Source organism: Monodelphis domestica, chromosome 3 (assembly GCF_027887165.1).
Source record: "Monodelphis domestica isolate mMonDom1 chromosome 3, mMonDom1.pri, whole genome shotgun sequence".
NCBI classification, from domain to species: Eukaryota; Metazoa; Chordata; class Mammalia; order Didelphimorphia; family Didelphidae; genus Monodelphis; species Monodelphis domestica.
The window spans coordinates 517,335,091-517,350,188 of NC_077229.1; positions in this window are offsets into that span (position 1 = coordinate 517,335,091).

The window sequence follows — 15,098 nt, forward strand, 5'->3', positions numbered from 1 at the left end:
TTACAGTTGATCATTGAACATTATTACTGTTGCTGTGTACAATGTTCCCTTGGTTCTGCATCACTTCCTATGTGTCTTTCTTTTTTCTTTTTTTAATTTTTATTTGGTCATTTCCAAACACTATCCATTGGAAACAAAGATCATTTTCTTTTCTTCCCTCCCCCCCTCCCACCACCTCTCCCATAGCCCATGCGCAATTCCACTGGGTATCACATGTGTCCTTGACTCAAACCCATTTCCATGTTGTTGGTATTTGCATTAGAGTGTTCATTCAGAGTCTCTCCTCAGTCATATCCCTCCACCCCTGTATTCAAGCAATTGCTTTTCATTGGTGTTTTTACTCACACAGTTTATCTTCTGTTTGTGGATAGTGTTTTTTAGATCCCTGCAGATTGTTCAGGGACATTGCATTGACACTAATGGAGAAGTGCATCACCTTCGATTGTACCACAGTGTATCAGTCTCTGTGTACGATGTTCTCCTGGTTCTGCTCCTTTCGCTCTGCATCACTTCCTGGAGGTTGTTCCAGTCTCCATGGAATTCCTCCACTTTATTATTCCTTTGAGCACAATAGTATTCCATCACCAACATATACCACAATTTGTTCAGCCATTCCCCAATTGAAGGGCATTCCCTCATTTTTCAATTTTTGGCCACCACAAAGAGCACAGCTATGAATATTCTTGTTCAGGTCTTTTTCCTTATTATCCCTTTGGGGTACAAGCCCAGCAGTGCTATGGCTGGATCAAAGGGTAGACATTCTTTTATCGCCCTTTGTTCATAGTTCCAAATTGCCCTCCAGAATGGCTGGATCAATTCACAACTCCACCAGCAATGAATTAGTGTCCCTACTTTGCCACATCCCCTCCAGCATTCATTACTTTCCATAGCTGTTATGTTAGCCAATCTGCTAGGTGTGAGGTGATACCTCAGAGTTGTTTTGATTTGCATCTCTCTGATTATAAGAGATGTAGAACACTTTTTCATGTGCTTATTAATGGTTTTGATTTCTTTGGCTGAGAACTGCCTGTTCATGTCCCTTGCCCATTTATCAATTGGAGAATGGCTTGATTTTTTGTACAATTGATTTAGCTCTTTGTAAATTTGAGTAATTAAACCTTTGTCAGAAGTTTTTATGAAGATTGTTTCCCAATTTGTTGCTACCCTTCTGATTTTAGTTACATTGGTTTTATTTGTACAAATACTTTTTAATTTGATGTACTCAAAATTATTTATTTTACATTTTGTGACTCTTTCTAAGTCTTGCTTGGTTTTAAAATCTTTCCCTTCCCAAAGGTCTGACATGTATACTATTCTGTGTTCACCTCATTTGCTTATAGTTTCCTTCTTTATGTTCAAGTCATTCACCCATTCTGAATTTATCTTGGAGTAGGGTGTGAGAGGTTGATCCAAACCTAATCTCTCCCACACTGTCTTCCAATTTTCCCAGCAGTTTTTATCAAATAATGGATTTTTGTCCCAAAAGCTGGGGTCTTTGGGTTTGTCATAAACTGTCTTGCTGAGGTCATTTACCCCAAGTCTATTCCACTGATCCTTCTTTCTGTCTCTTAGCCAGTACCAAATTGTTTTGATAACCACTGCTTTATAGTATAGTTTGAGATCTGGGACTGCAAGTCCTCCTTCCTTTGCATTTTTTTTCATGATTTCCCTGGATATCCTTGATCTTTTGTTCTTCCAAATGAACTTTGTTATGATTTTTCCCAATTCAGTAAAAAAGATTTTTGGTATTTCAATGGTTATTGCACCAAATAAGTAAATTAATTTGGGTAGATTGTCATTTTTATTATGTTTGCTCATCTTATTCATGAGCAGTCGATGTTTTTTCCAATTGTTTAGATCTAGTTTTAATTGTGTGGAGAGTTTTTTGTAGTTGTGTTCATATAGTTCCTGTGTTTGTCTTGGCAGATAGATTCCTAAGTATTTTATATTGTCTAGGGTGATTTTAAATGGAATTTCTCTTTCTAATTCTTGCTGCTGAGATATGTTGGAGATATATAGAAATGTTAATGACTTATGTGGGTTTATTTTGTATCCTGCAACTTTGCAAAAGTTGTTCATTATTTTGATTAGCTTTTTGGTTGATTCTCTAGGATTCTTTAAGTAGACCATCATATCATCTGCAAAGAGTGATAGCTTGGTCACCTCATTGGCAATTTTAATACTTTCAATTTCTCTTTCTTCTCTAATTGCTACAGCTCCTGTTTCTAGGACAGTGTTAAATAATAGAGGTGATAATGGGCATCCTTGTTTTACTCATGATCTTATTGGGAAGGCTTCTAGTTTGCCCCCATTGCAGATGATGTTTGCTCATGGTTTTAGATATATACGGTTTATTATTTAATAAAGAGCAGCATTTTGTTTTGGTTTTGGGGATGTCAGTCTCCCCTCTTGGAGCTTTGTCAGATCTCTTGGTACAGTCTCTAGGGGAGGAATGTTAGCTTCCCTGTCCTCTGGAGGCTTTCGATTGGATTGAGTTCAACTGGGCTGGACTGTATGTGGTATGAAGCTCTGAGGCTCTGAAGACTCCTGGAAGGCTGGACTGCCCAGGCTCTCTCCAGTTCTCTCCAGCTGCTTTCTCAGCTGTCCACAAGTGCCTTTGCCTGCCTCCCTAAACTCTGAGGAGTTCTGATGGGATTAGGTAGAACTGGATTGGTCTGGATGTGCCCGAGGCAAAGGTGAGGGTGGAGCCCAATGGAGGGACCCAGCCACACCCTGTCTCTCCTTGGCTTCCTCCCAGCTGTCCAAGCTGGATGCTCCGAGCCCGGCGCCCCACTGCTCACAAGGTAGACCCTCCAAACCAGCACCTTTGCCTGCTCAGAGGTTCTTGCTGCTGCCGGGGGCTCAGCACTCTGGGTTGTGGGGGAGGGGTCCTGGGACCTTCACTCTGCCTTCTCCTTAGCCCTGAGTATTCTTGGATTCCGGCTTTTGTGGGGCGTACCTTTTGATTTGAGTCCAGATGGAGGGTTCCCCACTTCTGTCCTGTTGTTCAGCTTGGATTTCAGTGCCCTAGGAGCATTCAGTCTCTATCAGTAAGGAAGGGTCTTCCAAGAGGTCTGAACTTTTGCTGCTTGCTAAGCCACCATCTTGACTCCACCCCCTGCCCCCCCATGTGTCTTTCTAAGTTATTTGTGATCATCTTATTATTATGCAAAAAAAGTATACCATTACAACTACATACCACAACTTGTTCAACCATTCCCCAATTGTTGGATATAATTTCATTTTCTAGTTCTTTGCCACCTCATAAGTCTCTCTCTATTTCTTTCTCTTTGTTTCTTTCTTTGTTTCTCAATTTCTTTTTTGTTTGTTTGTTTCTTTCTCTCTCTCTTTCTTTCTTTCTCTCTCTCTTTCTTTTCTTTCTTTCTTTGTTTCTTTCTTTTTTCTTTCTTCCTTCCTTCCTTCCTTCCTTCCTTTCTTCCTTCTTCCTTCCTTCCTTCCTTCCTTCCTTCCTTCCTTCCTTCCTTCCTTCCTTTCTTTCTTTCTTTCTTTCTTTCTTTCTTTCTTTCTTTCTTTCTTTCTTTCTTTCTTTCTTTCTTTCTTTCTTCTTTCTTTCTTTCTTTCTTTCTTTCTTTCTTTCTTTCTTTCTTTCTTTCTTTCTTTTCTTTCTTCTTCTTTCTTTCTTTCTTTCTTTCTTTCTTTCTTTCTTCTCTATTATCCTGTCAGCTACAAGACACAATTAGTTCAAAACAAAGGCATTTAATGAAATAAAGTTCCCATAAACGGTACAGTAGAACATTTTCCCCATAATTCTAAATATTATGTTCTATAAATAGACATATTGTCAGTGGGGGAATCAAATAGACATAAGTAACATGTATGGGAAATAAACCCTCAGGGAAAACATGGGACTAGCACCACATGTCCTAGGGAATATGCAAGCATGTTGAGTTTATACCATTAATGCTGTTAGAAGGACATCTGAGAGCTGACCATTCTCTGGATATATGGTCATTGCAAGTCTATATGCTGAGTTGTTCTACTGATCTACTGGAAAACACTCTACTGCTCTTCCATTACTGTGGTATTTTCTTTATTTGTACTCATTGTCTTTGTGATAGTTGTTGGGCATACAATATTAGCTAGTAATTGTCCCACTGATGTAGTGGTGACTGCCTGGGAGAAGAATCTTGTGGGGAAAAGAGGGAAGGGCATTCCCTTGCTGATTTCCTGTGCTTTCTAGGATGAATCATAGTTACTAGGCATACAATCTCTGTCCTTTTTTATGACACCATTTCTAAACCACATTACTTAGACTCTCATTATTCTCCTTTTTCTTATCCTCATCTATTCAAAATCTAGAACTCTTCCTCAGTCTTTTATAGGCAAGTATTTGTGTTTGGATGCTTGGAACCAATCCTCCATGTCACATTCTGGCAACTATATCTTCCAAATCATATTATCTACTGTATGGTTATCATTATGCTTCTTCCCATGAACCTTTCCAGTTCCTTTTTATGTACTATCTTCCTTCAATAGGATACAATCTTCTAAAAGGAAAGCACTGTCATACTTTCTTGTATTTATATCTCTAGCACTAAACATCATACTTGTCACATTATAAGTAATGAATAAATATTTCAGGAGTTTTCATTCAATCATTCTGAGTTAATCTACTCAGGTTTACCCATATGATAGGTAAGCTCTAGTTATTTAAAATGGCAAAAAATAAATAAAATTAAAATGATCCGGTGGACAAAAACATATGGTGGCTAAAACCTATTCCTAATAAGGACAGTCCCACAATTCTTGAATTATAGTTGCGAAAATCATCTAACAAAATCCCTGAAAGGTTTTTTCAGGCTAATATTCAGCCTTGTATGTATGTTTATACATAGATTTCAGCCCCTAATTCTCAACATCTAATTTGAGACCTTAAATTTCCAAGATTCTCTTAGAGCAGCAGTTCTCAACCTCTCAATTTGTAGCAATGAGAATACATAATGCATATCAGGTATTTACATTCCAAATCATAACTGTAGCAAAATTACAGTTCTGAAGTAGCCACCAAAATAATTTTTTGGTTTGGGGTCACTGCAACATGAGGAGCTGTATCGTGGGGTCACAGCATTAGAAAGGTTGAGAACCACTGTCTTAGATAAACATGTAAATTAATGTCAAAGGCAAACCAAGGAGGTAGAATAATTTTTCTGCATTTACCTACTCACCTAATTAGATAGGTGGGACAGTGACTAGAATGCTTGGTATGGAGTAAGGAGAATTAATCTTTAAATATGGACTTAGATAATTTCTAGCTTAGTGACCCTGGCCAAGTCCCTTAACTCTGTTTCAGTTAAGTTCCTCATCTGTAATCACCAACCTCATCTGTAATTGGCAAACCACCCCAGCATCTTCGCCAAGAAAAACTCAAATGGCCTCATGAAAAGTCAGATATAACTGAAATGACCAAACAACAATCATATCCATCCCTTGATTATGCATATCTGTCAAAAGAAAAACCCTTTATTTTAGCAATGTATTTTTGGCCAATGAACCTCCGGATCTCCCTACTTTTATTTATCCTCTAATCCCCAGCACAATGCTGAGCTTAATAAATGTTTGCTAAGCAAACAAAATTCTTCTTATAGATGTGCAAATTGAGCCCAAGGAGCACTGAACTTCTCTATGAACACACTGCTAAATGATCAAAGAGCTGGGAAAAGAAAGTCAAAATCTTGACTCTTAATTCAACATATTACACTGCTGGAGAACGCATGAGTGAGTGAAAAACAATTAACAAAGCCCTGACTAGTTGCTAAGTACTGTTCAAAGGCCTAGGTTACAAATATAAAATGAGGAAGTCCCTGCCCTCATGGAGTATCTAATAGCGGGAAACAATGAATGTAGAAAGCTAGACAGGATTGTCATTGTCATGTATAACCTCTTCATTTTTTAAAGGAGGAAATTAAGGGTCGCTCTTGTAGTAACCAGAGAAGGGATGTGGTTAAAGGACAGGGATATGATTTGATGCATAGATCTATCATTCAATATATACTTTGCAAGAAAAATGGTAGCATGGAAGTATATTGATTTGATTAATTAGCCTAGAAAAAAATTGAAGATTGGAAAGGGAGAAAAGATAATATAAGTAGAAAGGTAGATAGACTAATGGGTGGGGTGGAAAACTGAAGAAGATGAAAAATAGGAGGGAGCTAAGTGAACTAGTGGACAATGCATTGGCCCTATAGTCAGAAAAACCAAAGTTCAAATCCAGCCTCAGGCACTTATTAGCTATAGGAATCTGGACAAGTCACTCAATCTTATTTTCTGTTTCCTTGTTTGCAAAAGGGGATAATTGCATTTGTCTCTCAGGGTTGTTTGAGAATCAAATGAGATAATATTTGTAAAGTGCTTAACACAGTTCATGGCATTTAGCAAGCACTATATAAATCTTAGCTCTAATTATTATTATTATTATTATTATGTATGATTTTGACTGCTAAGTTGTCACATAAGTGATGGACAGAACTAGAATTCCTCATCAGGTCTTCAGCTTTCAGTTCCTGTGATTTTTTAACAATAAAAAATTGTTCCTCTTTCTTTCTTCTAAATGTCCTTCAGATTTTCAAATTGGTTTATTTCTTGTAGAAATTATTCTCTTTTAACTTATAATAAAAACTCGTGATCTACATGATATGGGGAAACTGAATACTAGGTTGGAGTCAGAAGGTTCAAATACTGATTCCACTATTCACTACCCTAGGGACCTTGGGTAAATTACTTCATCTCTTTCCTCAGTGTCCAAATGAGGGGATTGAACTAGATTATGTTTGTGGTCCTGTTTAGTTTGAAATTCATAATTTTATAATCCTTGGAATTTAGCACTGTCCTTAAATCATACAGTAAGCCAGCTAAAGCAGGGAAAGAATTCTTTCAAAGTCCTCCTTGTTCATTAGACTCCATAACCTCTATAAATCCTCCTTGGTTCTATATTTTGTGATTCATTGATGTCATCACTCTAACTGAAGTTTTTCCCCTTCAGGCATTCCTTTACATTCCACTGGACTTGTTCACTCTTCACATCAGTGGCATGCATTCAAGAGAATGAGAGTTGGAGTTTATAAATGAAAGATCTCCGACATCTATGTGGTCACTGCTAATTACAGAGGGGTAATTACAGTGGTGGTGGGAGCGTCTGCCTCAGTAAATACTGTCACATTCACAACTTTACAACTTCCAAGGAGCAGGAGCTAAGAAGACCAAGAAAGCTTGCAGATTTTTAGCAGTGTTCTTCCCTTCCCTTCACCAGGAAATAAATAAGCTTGTTCATGAGCAAATAACATGATCCTTAGAGAAAGAAATTCATTAAAGTAGTAGTCAGTAAAGCACCATTGTACTCTGACAGTTAATCTTTCCCTCCAAAGTCAATGAAGGATTCCTTAAGGAATGTCTACACACAGAGAGACATTCACACACTTTATTTCTAGGTGCTGGCAAAAATTTTGTTTTTACCACAATTAACCTGCTTATGATTTCTTATGATACCATCATATTCTATCATTATCATATGCTATAACTTGCTAAACCACTCCCCAATTGATGAGCATTTATTTAATCCTAGTTCTTTGCCATAACAAAGAGAGCTGCTACCAATACTAGTATTGAGACTCCTCAATGGCATGATGGTATTCACAAGGCAAGTCAATTACATGGAAGGTTTTAACTTCTACTTACTTCTCAGCTTCTTTGGACTCTAGCTATCCCTCATGCCTGAAATATCCTCCCTCCTTGTTTCTGCCTACTTATTTCCTTGGTTTCCTTCAAGTCTCAACAAAAATCTTACCTTGTTCTGGAAGTTTTTCCCAACCCCACTTATATCTAATGCCTTTCCTCTTTTAAGTATTTACCTTAAACATAGTTTGTACATACTTGTTTGCTTGTTGGCTCTCCCATTAGATTATGAGTCATTTGAGTGTGGGGGATATCTTTTTCCTTTTTGTATGCTCAGCACTTGGCACAATGGCACAACACTTGGCACAACACTTTTTCGACTGACCCAAGTGAAAATTGTTCAGTTTTGACATCAGTTTTCCTGTCTTCTCCTGTGCCTTCGTGTTTATGGATTCTACTAATAAAGTCTACTTTGATCCCTGGAAACAATAAGTATATATATATATCAGTTCCCTACTTTCCTTGGTCAAATGGGGGACTACAGATGTGAAATGATGAACTCACTGTGAGGCATGGTTGTTTATGTTTAGTTTTGGATTAACTAGTTTTCATGAAAATGGAAAATTGATTAGATGATGAGGGTACCGATGTGGAAATGATTATGAAATAACAATGACTGAACAACAACAAAAGGCTCTTTTGCAACATGCATAGTATTTAGCATTAAAAGAAGTAAAAATGATTTCCATTTGTCCCCTCTGGGGAGAGTATTTATGGGATGTCATCGACATGAATTAGTCAGAATATCAAAGTATTTAGGGGTTTCTTGGGAGGTAGAAAGAATTCTTTGTCATAAATGCTTTGGAATTATCCTGGATCAATATATTGCTGAGAGTAGCTAAGTCTTTTAGAGTTGATCATAGTACAATATTGCTATTACTGTTCTCCCACTTCTGCTTATTTCACCTTGCATTAGTTCATATAGGTCTTTCCAGCTTTTTCTGAAGTCATCCTGCTAATCATTTCAATATAACATAGTAATATTTCATTACCAACATATACCACAGTTTTTTCAACAGTTCTCTAACAGATGGACAATGCCTCAGTTTCCAGTTTCTGCTACCACAAAAAGAGCTTCTATAAATATTTTTGTACAAGTATGTCTTTTCCCTTTTTTTGCAACTTTACTAAAGTTATTAATTATTTCCATTAATTTTTTTGGTTGATTCTCTATAATTTCAAGTATACCATTATATCATCTGCAACAAATGATAGTTTTGTTTCTTCATTTTCACCTTTAATTTCTTCATTTTCCTTTTCTTCTCTGAAGCTAACATATCTAGTATTAGTGGTATCTAGGATATTAAATAGTGGTGATAATGGGCATTCTTGTTTTACCTCTTTTCTTATTGGAAAGGCTTCTAACTTATTCCCATCACAAATGATACTTCACGATGGTTTTAGATAGATACTACTTATCATTTTAAGGACTGGCCCTATTACTCCTATGCTTTCTAGTGTTTTTAATAGGAATGGGTAGTTTATTTTGTCAAAGATGTTTTTTCTGCATCTATGGAGATAATCAAGTGATTTCTGTTAGTTTAATATGATAAGTTTTGCTGATAATTTTCCTAATATGAAACCAGTCCTGATTTCCCAATATAAATCGTACCCAGCCATAGTGAATGATGCTTGTGACATATTGCTATAATCTCTTTGCTATTACTTTATTTAATTTTTTATTTATATTCATTTATGAATAAATATAATTTTCACCTTAATTTCCTTCATGAAGTTTTTCTCTAGTGAAAGTAATATGTACCTTTTTTCATAACATGATGAACAGGGAAATATGTATTGAAGGATAACATGTGTAATCAATATCATATTACTTGCCTTCTTGGGGTGGGCAGATGAATGGGAGAGAGGGAAAGGACATGGATTGCAAAATGCCAGAAAATATTTTAAATTGTATCTACATACATAAGATTGAGGAATAAGTGATGCTCAGCTCACTTAGGCCCTTTAAACTGTAATCATTAAATGGATTGTATAGGATTGAAGAAATACAAGGGATCAGGAAGGTTTTGTAACAGAGAATGGAGGAGTTAAAGGGACGGAGGGAATATGGCCACTGGTGAGGTATAAGGAGAGAGATACCGCCTACTGAGAGGCTATGTTTGAAAAACAGGGTTCCTAAGAAATGGGCCAACTGTGATAACCTGAGGGGATGTCTTCTCTATTGATTCATGTTGAAGATACCCCAGAGCAGGTAAGCATGGACACCCCTGAGGGACAAACCTCCCCCTGGACCAAGGTTGCCCAGCAGGGTTCTGCTAAGGACAATTTATGGTTGAGTGGCTGACCTTAAGTTCTGTTCCCTCTATGTCCTCTATGTTCCCCAGAAATGAAAGTCCTCTTACCTGACTGTTGTTATTTAACTCAAGATGCATTTAATAACAAGTTTGTTTTGGGGAGGTTTCAGGGAAGTGGGGATCAGGATTTCCCTAGATTAGGTTTGAGTCTCTCTCAGCTTTTGAGCTGAGGCCAGGCCTCACAGTCTGGTGGAGGATTTCTTTTATTTCTGTCTATGCGAATCTGTGCAAATTTTCTTAAGTTCAAAGTCTTTAGCAGTAAACTGCAAGAGGAAGAAAAGGTTCTGACTTTCAGAGCTGGTTGGGCCTGTCTCTTTGGACTGACACCTCTAAAGACTATCCTTGTAGTTCAAAACAATCCCCTTCAATCCTTTTGCTTGATGACACAATCACAGGAATCTAGGTAGAGCACACAGTTGGGAATGATCCAGGGATAGAGGTACTTCTATCCAGAGACAGGGAGAGAGGCTCCTTCCAGTCTGAGGGCCAGGAAAGAGAGTCCATGAGTCCAACTGTCACTCCCCCAGTTACTCTCCTCCCCACAACAATCATTCTTGTCAATATCTTCTCTCTAACATTTCAGCTGCGGTTTGTTCAACCTTAGTGGCAGAAAGTCCAAAACTTGCTTAAATTTTCCTTTCCACAAACACACAAAGATAGAGAATAAAGCACCTCAAAACAAAGGAAATCAGGAGGGATATGACATACTGAGGTGAAAAGGGAGAGCAACCCAGTGAACGTGACACTGGACCAGTCTCAGCACAAAATTTTCCTGCCCAACCTGAGAATATTAGACAGTAGGTAGGGAGGTAAAGAAAAGAAGTACCTCTCTGCTTGAGGCAATGAAACAAGAGAGTGGGGGAGCTGCAGAATACTGGTTTTACTCTCTTCCACATGATCTGAGTTAATAAAAGGACAGAACAGAACAGGGAGAAGCCCAAAGTCAAGGCAGAGTGAGGGAATCAGACCTGCTTCCACATGACCTGAGGAAGGAAGGAGATGACAAGGAAACTGGCAGCAGGTAGAGCAAAATCCAGCTGGATAAAACAACTACAAACCTCTCCATAAGATGCAAGCAGGGCCACCATCTCAAAGTTAATTCTGACAGACTGAAATACAGCCTTAACTATACCCCAAGCACAAGACCAGGCTGTACTACAAGCTCAGAACAGTATCCCAGAAGTACAGCAGAATCTTAACAGATAAGCAAGGTAAGAAGAGGAAAAACTAAAACAAAACAAAAAAAATCTAAACAAAAAATAACAACAATAACCCCCCAAAAAACTAGAATGACAAAGAAAAATCCTAACCTAAGAAAGTTACTTTAGTGACAGGGAAGAACAAAATATAAGTTCAGAATAGAACAAGAACAAAAAGTAAACATGCAAAGCCTCAAAGAAAAAGGGAGATGGAGGCTTCAAAATAACTTTTTAAGAACTTGAAAAAATTTTAAAAGTAAATAATAAAATAAATGATAGAAAGATTCAACAACTTGGAAACTAAAATAAACCACATGTTTTTGTACAAACAAAACCATCTTAACCAGGATTAGAAGGGAAAAACACACATGATTTATCGTTTATTTATTTGGTTTCATATTGTGGAATGTAAGGGCCAGAATGTAAGGGGTAAAACTAAAAGTGCTGGACTACATTTATAAGAGTGTTGTCACCAGAAATTATTACTTGATTCCAAATGATTATTTATGGTTGTTTACTTACAAAAAGAGAAAGAGTGAAAGTAAGAAAATCAGAGAGAGTAGATTTTTACTCCAGCCTGGTCCAAACCAGGCATGGCTTAAGAGGCCCCAGCAAAGGAGACCCAGAGATAAATTAAACAAGGGTTTTAGCCACAAGGCTTCCTCCAAGAGAAGGGGCCTCTCTGGAGGCTAGTACCTCCAGAATAAGCCAGGGAAGGGAGTCAGCATTTTTACTCACCCACATTATAGTTCTAAGGGAAAATAGAAAGCAGTCCAAGGTCTTCAGTCAGAGTTCCTCCAGTGTCAAGTTGAAGGCAAAAGCCCTCATCACAGGAAGTTCTTGCCATTTTTGAAGACCCTTCCTTTTGTCACTTCCTGTACCTTCCTTCCACTTTTAGGTGGACCAATTATAGCTATAGTTTTGTGTAGGACTGCTCAGGGGGAAATCAATTGGTTCTGATTTGTCACCCACTTTCACACACATGGGTCACAGGCCTCCCCATACTTATGGATAAGTGGGGTGTAGAACTTTTGGTGATTAATTCTATAAATGGGCAGGGGAGAATTAATTCCATCTTCACAATCCTCTTTATGATCATTTGGGAGACTATTCTTCCCAGGTGATCATTTAATGTAATCGGCTTATACCTCTAAAAACCTGCTAACTACAGGTATATACAATATTGCACTGTCTAAAAGGAAACTACACTAATTAGAGATAAGAGGGAAATAAAAGAGAAAGAAAGTAAACCCAGTGTTTGCTAGGTGCATTGACAAAAAGCCAAGTAGGGGGTGGTCCCATTTGGCATAAAAGTTTACATTTAAGATCACTTCAACCCCCTTCAGTTCAATCAATTATACCCCAAAGTTCATTCTGGATCTTCTTGATGCAGTGAAGGTTTCTGCAGGCATCTTTCTTCAAACAGTTCATTTTCTGGATTGAAGGAGTTAGCAAACATCTTTCCCCAAAATTTTTCTCAAACAAAATTTTAAATTTATTTTAAAAAGAAAAAAAAACAAAGAAAAGAAAAATTAAACTTTGGGAGAAATAAAAAATTCAATATCAGCAAAAATCTATGTATATAAAAATTTCTGAGTAAACTAGAATAAATTCATAACAGTCCCTTGTCTTCATGTCCAATGAGTAATTTCTGTTCCACAAGTCTTTAGGACGAAATGCAGTAATATTGCACTTACACATTGGCAGCCAGGACTCCAAGAAGTTGCCATACTATAAAAGAGAAAAAAGAACTTTATTTTCATGTAAAAAGGGAAGTGTTATTCCCTGGTCTGATTTTATCTTCACTCTCAGGGATAAGGGGAGCCAAGATGATAGTCAAACTTCAGTACTTGTCTGAATGTGGGAAGGTTTGTGTCTGACATGCCAAACAACCTCAACCTCAAACCTCAAACAAGTCCTCTGTCTTGGCACAGATTCTTATCAATCCCATTGGGATTGGTTTGGTCTTTTTTTTTTTTTTACTTTGTACTTCTTGGCAATGATAAAACTCTTTTGTTCCCTTCTCCTGGATTCAGATAAAATCATTAATCACATTCAGATAATGCTTAATAAATGGCAGTTTTCTATAGTCTAAGGAGTCTTGGTATGCATTAATATTAGTACAAATCTATGTTTTAAACTTATATTACTGGCCTTCTGGGTTAAGATGGCCCCAGAGTAGAGGCAAGGCTCTTTCTCTCCTCTCCACCAGTCGAGATAGAGTGCCTCACAAGGACAAAATCAAGATCAGATGATTAAAGGGGCTTCACAATAGGGTGCAGAATGGAAGGTAGGCAAAGTTTGGATATTTCCAAGATAAAACAGGCAAAATTACTCCCACCAAGGGGCTAGCTCAGCACCCACTCAAACTACAGTTTCACAATCGGAGCCAACATAGGGCAACATCTAGGTTCTTGTGGTGGGGGGGACTGGCTGACTTACCCCTAAGAGTAGTAAGACCAGGGACCCCAGAAAGCTAAGGAAATGAGGAGATATGGTGTGGAGATAGTGCCGAGAGGGGTGGCTCAGAGAAGGCACCACAGAGACTCAAAAAATAGCCTCAGGACAAAAATCTCGATGGAGTTCAACACAAAGACTGGCCTACCCTCCATATTCAGACCTATGTAGGGCCATCTCTAGGTTCTCAGGGGATGAAGCCAACATAGACTCGCTCCTAAGAGCAGCAATAAGTGGGTACCAGGAGGCTGAGGAATGCAGAGCTTATGAAAAAAAGACAGCACAGGGATAGAGAGAGCAGATGCTGCTACATAGACTTGAAAATAGCCTCACGGAAAAACCACACTGAAGTTCTATACACAGAGAACTTCTTTCCCTCCTCTCTCAGACTTCTGGTTGGGAAGGGAAGGACAAACTAACACAGCAATGACCAGCAATGCCCAAGTAATACAATCTATAACTACCAAAAAAATAAAAAAAAAAAAGACTTTGACTCTGGATTTCTACTTAGAGAAACATCAAACTACAGAGAAGACAGCAGAAGATGACAAACAAGCAAAAACATCCAAACATTCAAAAAAATTGAATTGGTCACAAGCTCTCCAAGAAATCAGGCTGGAATTTGAGCACCAAGTTAAAAAGATAGGAGAAACTTGGCAAGAAAAATGGAAAATAGTTCAAAAAGAAAATAACAGTTTAAAAGACAGAAACTCCCACTTGGAAACAGAAATTCAGAAACCAAATTAAATAATAAGCAAATTGAAGACCAGAAAGGACCTGCTGGAAGCCAAGAAAATCTGGATAGCCCAAGCTGAAAAGGAAAATCAAAGATTATACTGGAAAACCAGTCTTTTAAGACTAGAATTGGGCAAGTAGAAGCTAATGATCTCGCAAGACAGCAAGAATCAATAAAGCAATGTCAGAAGATTGACTAAATAGAAGGTAGCATGAAATATCTAATTGAGAAAACAAATGATTTAGAAAACAGATCACAAAGAAACAACTTGAGAATCATAGGTGTACCTGAAAACCTAGAAATAAACAGACACTTGGACATCATATTACAAGAAATTATCCAAGAAAGCTACCCTGATGTTCTTGAACAAAAGGGCAAAATAGACATTGAAAGAGCCTATATATCACCCTTGTGACAAGGAAATCACTTAAAAGACTGATATATATATATATATTAATTTAAGGTCGCCAAGGAATTCAGCTATGTAATTCCTAAATGAAACTCAAGTCAGCAGTCAACCTTTTATGGAGTTTTTAATTACAAACAGGAGGAAGAAAGGTATGAGAGAGAGAGAGAAAGAGAGAGAGAGAGAGAGAGAGAGAGAGAGAGAGAGAGAGAGAGAGAGAGAGAGAGAGAGAGAGAAAGGGGAGAGAAGGGAATAGGGCTTAAATACCCCCAATACCCCCTCTGTTTAGGCTGGGC